The sequence below is a fragment of the Hipposideros armiger genome, unplaced genomic scaffold (genome assembly GCF_001890085.2).
Source record: "Hipposideros armiger isolate ML-2016 unplaced genomic scaffold, ASM189008v1 scaffold_1680, whole genome shotgun sequence".
NCBI classification, from domain to species: Eukaryota; Metazoa; Chordata; class Mammalia; order Chiroptera; family Hipposideridae; genus Hipposideros; species Hipposideros armiger.
In genome coordinates, this window is record NW_017733030.1 from 67,968 (window position 1) to 76,891 (window position 8,924).

The 8,924-nt window shown below is 33.8% G+C and overlaps 1 pseudogene; it reads left to right on the forward strand.

Moving 5' to 3' along the window:
• The first annotated feature begins 4,140 nt into the window (after window positions 1–4,140).
• On the forward strand, window positions 4,141–4,942 carry LOC109377988 (microtubule-associated protein RP/EB family member 1 pseudogene; annotated as a pseudogene).
• The last annotated feature ends 3,982 nt before the right edge of the window (window positions 4,943–8,924 follow it).

The following is an 8,924-nucleotide window of genomic DNA, read 5'->3' on the forward strand; positions in this document are numbered from 1 at the left end:
AAGGTATATACATTGATTTATTTTAGACAATGCTATTGCATATTTAATAAGCTACAGTATAGTATACACATAATTTTTATATGTATTGGGAAATGAAAAAAATGTGTGACTCACTTTATTGAGATATCCACTGTACTGCAGTGTTCTGGAACAGAATTCACAATATTGCTGACATATGACTATATTACAGTATTAATATTTTTATTCTAGTCAACAAAATACGAGGCTGAAAAGTTAAGTAACTTGGCCTTGCTCCTCTACTGAGTGCCAAATTTCGGACTCGTAGATATCAAACATTAAAGTCCCTGCTCTTCTTTTTTTAATTACAAACATTTCATAAATATAATTTTATGTTAAAATGTCACTCTTATTATAAGAAACCAAAATTAAGTAATGTTCACCCTGTTAGGAGTATATATATATATATATATATATATATATATATATATATATATATTTTAAATTGGTCATTGAATCAAAAAAGCATTAGCTGTAATAAGAAACTAAAATATGATTTTACTTTTCATTCTTTATTTGTTTCATTGTAAATTCAAACCCAGCTAAAATGCACAACATAGAAGTGAGAAAATAAAATAGTATTTTGCAAAGAAGTATATGGCAATATGTAATTAAGCCATATTACTATAAAATTCATCAATGCATAGACATTTAGACCCAACGTAAATAAAGTCAATTTAAATTAAGTGCTATCACTTAACAGCTATTAAGTGATACTGAAAAATAATATTACTAGAATGAAAAGGATCATAAAACAAACTGTATATTATGGAATTTAACTTGGACTAATTAGATAAAACTATAATGTTGGAAATAGTAACCATTTTATTACTATTTTATAGGAAAAATATGAATTGTCAGAGTTGATATGTTTGGGAGGATAACAATCTTTCTAGAGCAAAGGAACACAATGTGACTCAAAGAACACTGAAAAAGTATATTTTTGAGAGTTAAATTTAGTCAGATGGTAAAAGACTTTGTCGTGAAAAGAAGTTTTTACTTCCTTCTGAAGGCAATAAGGAAACAGAGAATCATTTCAATGACATGAAATACTCATTTGAAAGTTTGAAAAATAATTTTCCACATGGGTGATTAATACACTGAAGCTACAGGAAACGGGCAGATATATCTTAAAAGAATAGAGCAGTAATGTAAATCTGATTTGGTTGGAGTTAACAAATTCAGGATAACTGAAGACTAATAGTAAAGAGTTCATATATTTCTGACATTTATTAATTCATCAAATACTTAACTAGCTACTTTGTTCCAGAAAATATACTGTGTTGAAGATACAATAAAGAGGCAGCACCACTGGCCCTAAATTTGCTTACAGAAAAGAGGAAAAGTAATACCTTGATTGCCATTGTGTTTACACTGAGAAATGTTTTGATAAAGCAATATACTTGAGTAGTTTTCTTATGTAATTAAATGATGATAACTAATTGGGATAAAAATATAATATTTTCCATGAACCATAGGCTTTTCTTAGAATTCTTATGATATATCCTATAATAGGGAAGTACTTCTACATCCTAAGAAAAAAATGATTGCTTTCTAATGGGTGGGAGTAGGGAGAAGATACTTCAAATAATAACGGCAATAACAAAAATAACTCAATCATTAATGATGCTATAAACCAGTGGTTCTCAAATTATTTGCTCTTGGGAATGTTTATAATCTTAGTGCTAAATGTCCAGAATTTTTATTCATATGGTAGAGCTATTAAAATTTACAATATTAGAAATTAAATATGAAAAAAATTAATTCACTTAAAATAACAATAATACATTCATTGCATACTTATTAAAATAATTACACTTTCCAAAGCAAAAAAAAATGTGAAAAAATAGCATTGTTTCATATTTCAGCAAATTTCCTTAATACTTGGCTTAATGAAGGCAGCTGGATTCACATGCCTTCTTGCATTAAGTCTGTGGCAATATCATTCACCCTGTAGCCTTTTGAAAAATCCACTACACACTCATGAGGGAATGTGAGTAAAACTAATTATCATGACAATGACATTGACAATGGTTTGACCTCTGGAGACCCTGCAAGCTTCTCTGAAATTGAATTTGAGAGTCATCACTAAAACACATACTGTAGTAATACTAGGAAAGGGAACACTGACAATCAGGAGATTGGTTAACTACTTTGTAGCCTAGATAGAGACAGAAAAGATGACTATTTAGAACTAGTCAATGCCAGCTGGTACCTTGGACCACCTCATGCTACTTGACACTATATCCTCAAATCCCATACTTAATATTGATACATAGTTCTTCTATTGTCTGAAGTGTGGGCATAATTCAGTAGTCTCATCCAGGAGCCCTCTTCAAGAACCTTCCCTACATTGATGGACATGGTTAAATATAAGTTTGATTATCACACTATAGCCTATTTTTTTCTTATGGAAGTAATTAAGATTATTGTGGCAGGATCAGATAGTTGGCAAAATGACTAGCTGAACTACAATCTATCCCAAGTTTCTTGTAGCTCTGGATATATAATGAGTATAGATTTTGTAAAAATCAACCTCTGAAGTATATTCCCCCCCAAACAGTTTTGCAGTAGAATCCCAAATGTACCATTTTCTTATTAATTAAAGATGAAGTTAATTATTTTTGAAACTGTTACCCCTCATTTTCATGGAATTATTAGTAAAAATTATGCAACCAACTCATATGTAATATAGTTATCTGTCATTCAGTTATTTCTCAACCATGCTAATTAATGATTAATTTTTAAACTTTTAAATGGATGTTGTTTTGGCATTACATGTTTTTATTTTTGTGCATATGCCTACTGATTCTATTAATATAAATTAAGCTTATTAAGAATAACATTTAACTGGAAAAGGATCAATCTGTTGACTAAGACTAAAAAAATCAAGATTATAGCAGGATTTGATACTATAGCAATTGTAATAAATTAAAATAGTTAGCAGACCTAGTACAATTGCTGTTTACATTCTAATAAAAGTGTTTTGCAATCATATGAATCAGAATGATGCTTGATTTCTTTGGACTGGACTTGTAAAAGTTGACTATTTGAGACAAGTATTTTAGAAACAATAATATGAATAAAAGCTTCTTAATGATATATGGGGATAATTAAGCTTATTTTTAAATAATTTCATTAATAATATAAAATGACTTCTGTTCATTCCTTTCCTACTACATCATTAAATATTATTGAGTTAGGTCTTGACATTTTATTCAGAATTATGTTTCTGGCATTTAAGTATTCAGTTCTAAATGTTAAGGATGCCAATTATATAAGCATCCATCTTTTTCACTATGGTCTCCCATCAAACATTAATGGTAGAAGCGTTAATTCATTTCAAGTATTCTAAAATATCTGCCCTGAAGAAGGTTGATACTCTACAAGTGCTCTGACAATCTCTGGTAAGAAATTACTCTTAAAAATATTTCAGCAAATTCAACTCACACCTAGAGGTATTTTAAACTGTATGTCATTAAAAAGTAATGATTTCTCAAATGACAAGGTCAAGCCAAAAAGCAAAACTACACTTATTCCAATAAAAATGTTACAACTTAGACTTCAAACCAGGAAAATGTTGTGCTACACTGAGAGACATGTAGTAATCAAGGTAAATTGTTATATACACCAAAAATAAATCAATACTATGGTATCACTCTATGTGAGAAAATGGACCATTTCTGTGAAGAGTGGAATAGTGGACACTTTTATATAATTTGGGACAAAAATGTACTCACAAATTGGATGTTAAACTGTCTCTACCTAACATTCCCTCTTCACTCTTCAACAGTTTCTTTCTTCTTTTAAATGGATAGTTTCTGAGTATAAAGTTGGCATACACTCTGCAATTAAAAAGGTGATCTTTATGAAAAAAATGGCTCTGGATCATTGGATGTCCTTAAGAAAAAAAATGAATGGTAACATTAACAAAATCACTTTCATATACACTGTAGATCTAAATATGAAAGGTAAAACAGTAAAAGTCCTAGGCTTTTATGTCCGCATGTAAGGGGATGTGAGGTCATCATGCTGGCCAGTGGGGTCCTGCAGTTTGGACAAGACAAAGACGGAATTGGAGTCCAACACTGACAGTGGACATGGTTCTTCCGAGAGCTGAAGATGGCAGTGAATGTATACTCAACGTCAGTCACCAGTGATAACCTAAGTTGACATGACATGCTGGCCTGGATCAATGAGTCTCTGCAGTTGAATCTGACAAAGATCAAACAGTTGTGCTCAAGGGTTGCCTATTGTCAGTTTATGGACATGTTGTTCCCTGGCTCCATTACCTTGAAGAAAGGGAAACTCCAGGCTAAGCTAGGGCATGAATACATCCAGTACTTCAAAATACTACAAGCAGGTTTTAGGAAGATGGGTGTTGACAAAATAATTCCTGTGGACAAATTAGTAAAGGGAAGTTTCAGGGCAAATTTGAATTCATTCAGTGGTTCAAGAAGTTCTTTGATGCAAACTGTGATGGAAAAGACTATGACCCTGTAGCGGCCAGCCACTGTCAAGAAACTGCAGCGGCTCCCTCCCTTGTAGCTCCAGCTCTGAACAAATTGAAGAAACCCCTCAGCCATAGCAGTGCAGCTCTACAGAAGCCCATTGCAACACACAGAGCTACAGCAACCCCAAAGACTGGTCCAGGTGTGGCGCCAGAGAATCCTAATGTGGGCAACTGGGATGAGGAAGCAGCGGAATTGATACAGCAGGTCACCGTTTTGAAAATTATTGCTAAAGACTTGGAGAAAAAGATTTTTACTATGGAAAGCTAAGGATCACTAAATTGACTTGCCAGAAGCACGAGGTGGGAAACAACCCTGTCTTGCAGAGGACTGTGGACATTCTCTATGCCACAGATGGAGGCTTTGTCATACCTGATAAAGGGGGCCCACGGGAGGAAAAAGAAGAGTATTAATAGCCCGGACCAGCAGAGAAACATCTGAATTCTTCACTACAAATCATGTGCTTAACTGTAAAATACTCCCTTTTATTTTTCTCAGAGGACTCACTGGTTTCATTCTATAAGCAAAAAGTACCTCTTCTTAAAGTGCACTTTGCAGAAGTTTCACCCTTTTCCCAATAAGTTTGATTTAGGAGCTTTGACCTTGTAGCAGAGAAGTATTAGCATCTAGTTGGTACACCTAAGGAACAAAGAAGCTGACCATGGGGCTCATCAAATGGATGCTGATAACACTGTTTACTGGAGAAGGAGTTTTTATGTGATATGCTGAGGTGGAGACCTCAGTAGAGAAATGTGAAGACTGATTTGAATTTTAAGCTAATGCGAAATCTTGGCAGATAACATTTCAATAAATAAGTGCCTAAAGAGTACTTGAGATACGCTTCTAAATTTCAAAATATAAAATGAGATATGGTTCTCGACTTCTGTCTGACTTATTTCACTTAGCATAAGATTCTCAAGACCCATCCATGTTGTCGCAAATGGCACTATTTCACCTTTTCTCATGGCAAAATACTATTCCATTGTGTATATATACGAACCAAGGGATAAAAAATAAAAATAAAATAAAATACAATGTAATCTGACAGGAGATTTTATTTGTTTGACCTTCTGTCTGGGAAGGAAGGGCCAGACGTTGGAAACTTTGAAACCTGTAGTTGACAGGCATTGCAAGGCTGCTTCAGTCTTCATAGGCCTAACCTTACCCCAGAAGTAATGTTTAAAATGTTGCTCTGTAAAGACATTTGGTGTTCTTGACCAATTGCATCTCTTCTAAAAAGCAAGAAGCATTGTTGCCTGAATGAATAGAGGGTGTGTTTCAGCCATAAGATGTTTGAGTTGAATATCTTGCTTTTTTCATTGAGCATTTCTCTGACAATTTTTCCAATCACCTCTGAAATTTCTATGGATTGTGTTTTTTTAGGAAATGAGGGTGTATATGGTTTCTAAATCTACCAACTACTTTTGGGGACTTGCCCACATCTCGGGGATTTGAATGGGTTTGTATCCCATTTTACTGTCTTCTAAGTTTACATTTAACATGTTTCTCTTATCTGCTTCCCTTGCCCACTGGGGACTCCTCTTTGTCTCCTTAAAGCTTGCTGCTCAGAGTGGAAGTTCAGCAGGCAGGTTTTCATGCTGCAAGTTCTCTCAAGGGAGTAGGAATCAGTGCAGGCCTTTGCTACCTTGAGATCTGCAAGGCTGTGTGTTTTTGGTACCTGCTCTGCCATCCCCCTCCACTATTACCAGACCACTTTGCCAGTGCACTAATCTCTCTGGAGATAAAATTTGTTAACATGTTACTAAATGTTAATTTTCTTTTGCAGAAAATACAGTACCAAGTCTGAATTTATTATTAATATTTAAAGCATTTCATTCCTTAACACTTTCTCATTTGCTTTGCCCACAGTCTACTTAGTTCCTTTGTTTGGCGGAATTCTGCAAAATGTGTGTCAACCATTACTGAGATTTTTCAGCCCCTTATGTATTTGTATTGATTTGTTTCCATTGGTAACTTGTCCTAAAATGTGTGTAGAAAGCAGGTATTTTATGATAAACTGTTGTTTAGCGCATGTTATGTGTGGAATTCAGAGGAAAACCCAGATTCAGTGATTGACAATGCCAAAAATGCAAGTAATTAACCACTGTTCAAATAACAGTTGTGCTATTTCTCTTTTGTGGCCTTTTTAGACTTTTGTTGCCCTAAAATTCCATTTTATTGAAAACTGTTTTCCACCTGGTCTTTCTGGATAGGGTTTTCCCCCAAGTTTAAACAGTTTCTAAATAAAGTTTTGTATTTCAAGAGGAAAAAAAAATTCTAGAAAAAAATATAGGAGACTATTTTTATGTCCTTGGTTAGGCAAACATTTCTTAAAAAGGACATAGAAGTAGAGAATAATACATTTGATTACACTAAAATTAAGAAACGGTGTTTATCAAAATATACTAATAAGAGAATGAAAAGACAAAATACAGAGTGAATGAATATTTTTTCAATATGTGCATCATTCATATCTAGAACACAAAAAGCAAAAAAGACACAACTCAATAGGAAAAGAAGAAGACAGACACCTCACAAAAGTTTATCCATTATCCAAAAAGCATGAAACAGTACAACACTAAATTAGTCATTAGGAAAATGCAAATTATGATCACAATGCAATACTGTTACACACTGTGAGATAAAAGACATAAAATTTAATTGTTGGTCAGAATGGGAAGCACAAGAATCCTCATGTATTTTTGGTGCAAGTGTAATTTTTACAACACTGGGAAAACTTTTTGGCAGCATTTATTGAGCTTGACATATGTATATTATGTAACAAGCAATTGCATTTCTTGTTATAATTCAAGAGATATTCTTATAGATGTTTACCATGACATATGAACAAAAAATATGGACAGCAAATCTCATTGTAGGAAGCCGAAACAAAAAACAATGCAAATTTTATCAACAGTAGAATGGATAAATACATATAGTATATTAGTTTAATGAACCCTTATACAGCAATGATAATGGACAGATTACATAACTCATGTAACAGCACAGATGAAACTCAAAATATAATGTGAGAAAAATGGAGATTAGATATATAAAATAAAAGTCATATGCTTTCTTTGATATAAAGTTCAAAAGACAAGCAAAATCAATCTTTATTTTAAAAGTCAGCATATTGGATAAACTTTTGGAACAAGTGATGATGGAAAGGGGTACTCAGAGTGCTTCTGGGATGTTTATTAAGTTGTAGTTCTTGAATTGGGTGCTGGTTTTATGGGTGTGCCCAATAATTAATTGTGCTCCTGTGATTTGTGCACTTTTTTTTATGAAGTCCCTCTAAGCAATCTTACAAAATATGAAATACAGGTTGGGAAAGAAAAAAAGTTAGAGTTAATGTACACTCTTGTAAGTTGAGAAGAATGATAGCAATGGATCTAGTCAGAAATGAATTTAACTTATTTTGCTAGCGTTTGGAGGTAGAATTAAATAGATGGACAGTAAGAACTGCAAAACTGTTCTTATAGTATGTATGTAAATAGTGCATTCTCTTTTTTTTTTACTTAAATGTTGTGTAACATTTTTCTAGAGACCACTAGCGACTATTCCTAGAAATGATAGTTGAGTATAGAGGCATGATAGCAGATGAATCTGGGTAGAAAACCATTTTCTATTTACTTTATCTATCACCTGAGCCAATGTAAAGTACAAAACATCTCAATCTCAATCCTAATCTAGGCATCCATTTGCCTCTGAAGCAATTATTGCAGGTGCACTGTCGAATGTGATATTACATTGACCTAATATCCAAAACCTAGGAAAGTTAACATGTGAAAGCCATCAGGAATATCTTTTAAATGACATAATAAGACATTATTTCAAAGCAATATAAAATTATTTTATAGACTAAAATAAAAAGTTAATGTGAAGCTCACATTAATTTTAAAAAGTAGGTGAAACTCAACTTAGCTTTCATTAAATATATAATCTTTTTAAAGCTAATATTAATTGCTATTTTTATTCTTCACCAGTTTATTATAATACATTTATTTTACTGACTCCACTGAGTTATATGCTATTATTAGTTGATTTTTGTTTGTTTGTGGGTTTTTTTGTTGTTTTTTTTCAGATTTTTTTATTGGGGAATTGGGGGGATGGGAACAGTGCTGGGGAATTGGGGGAAGGGGAACATACAAGTTGCTGTTGTTTTGTTCTTCAATCTAGTTGTGGAGGACGTTGCTTCACTGGCCCAAGTTGGCACCATCATTGCGCTCTTTCCGGGCGAGGCAGATCAGTCGCCGGCTTCTGGGCGGCCGCTCACAGCGGCTGCTGGCCGCTTACGCTGGCTGCCGGCCACACACAGTAGCCCATGGCAACCCGCTGCCACAAGGGCTGCAGCCTACACCGTTGCCAGTGACTCACGGCAGCCCAGCTCCAGGT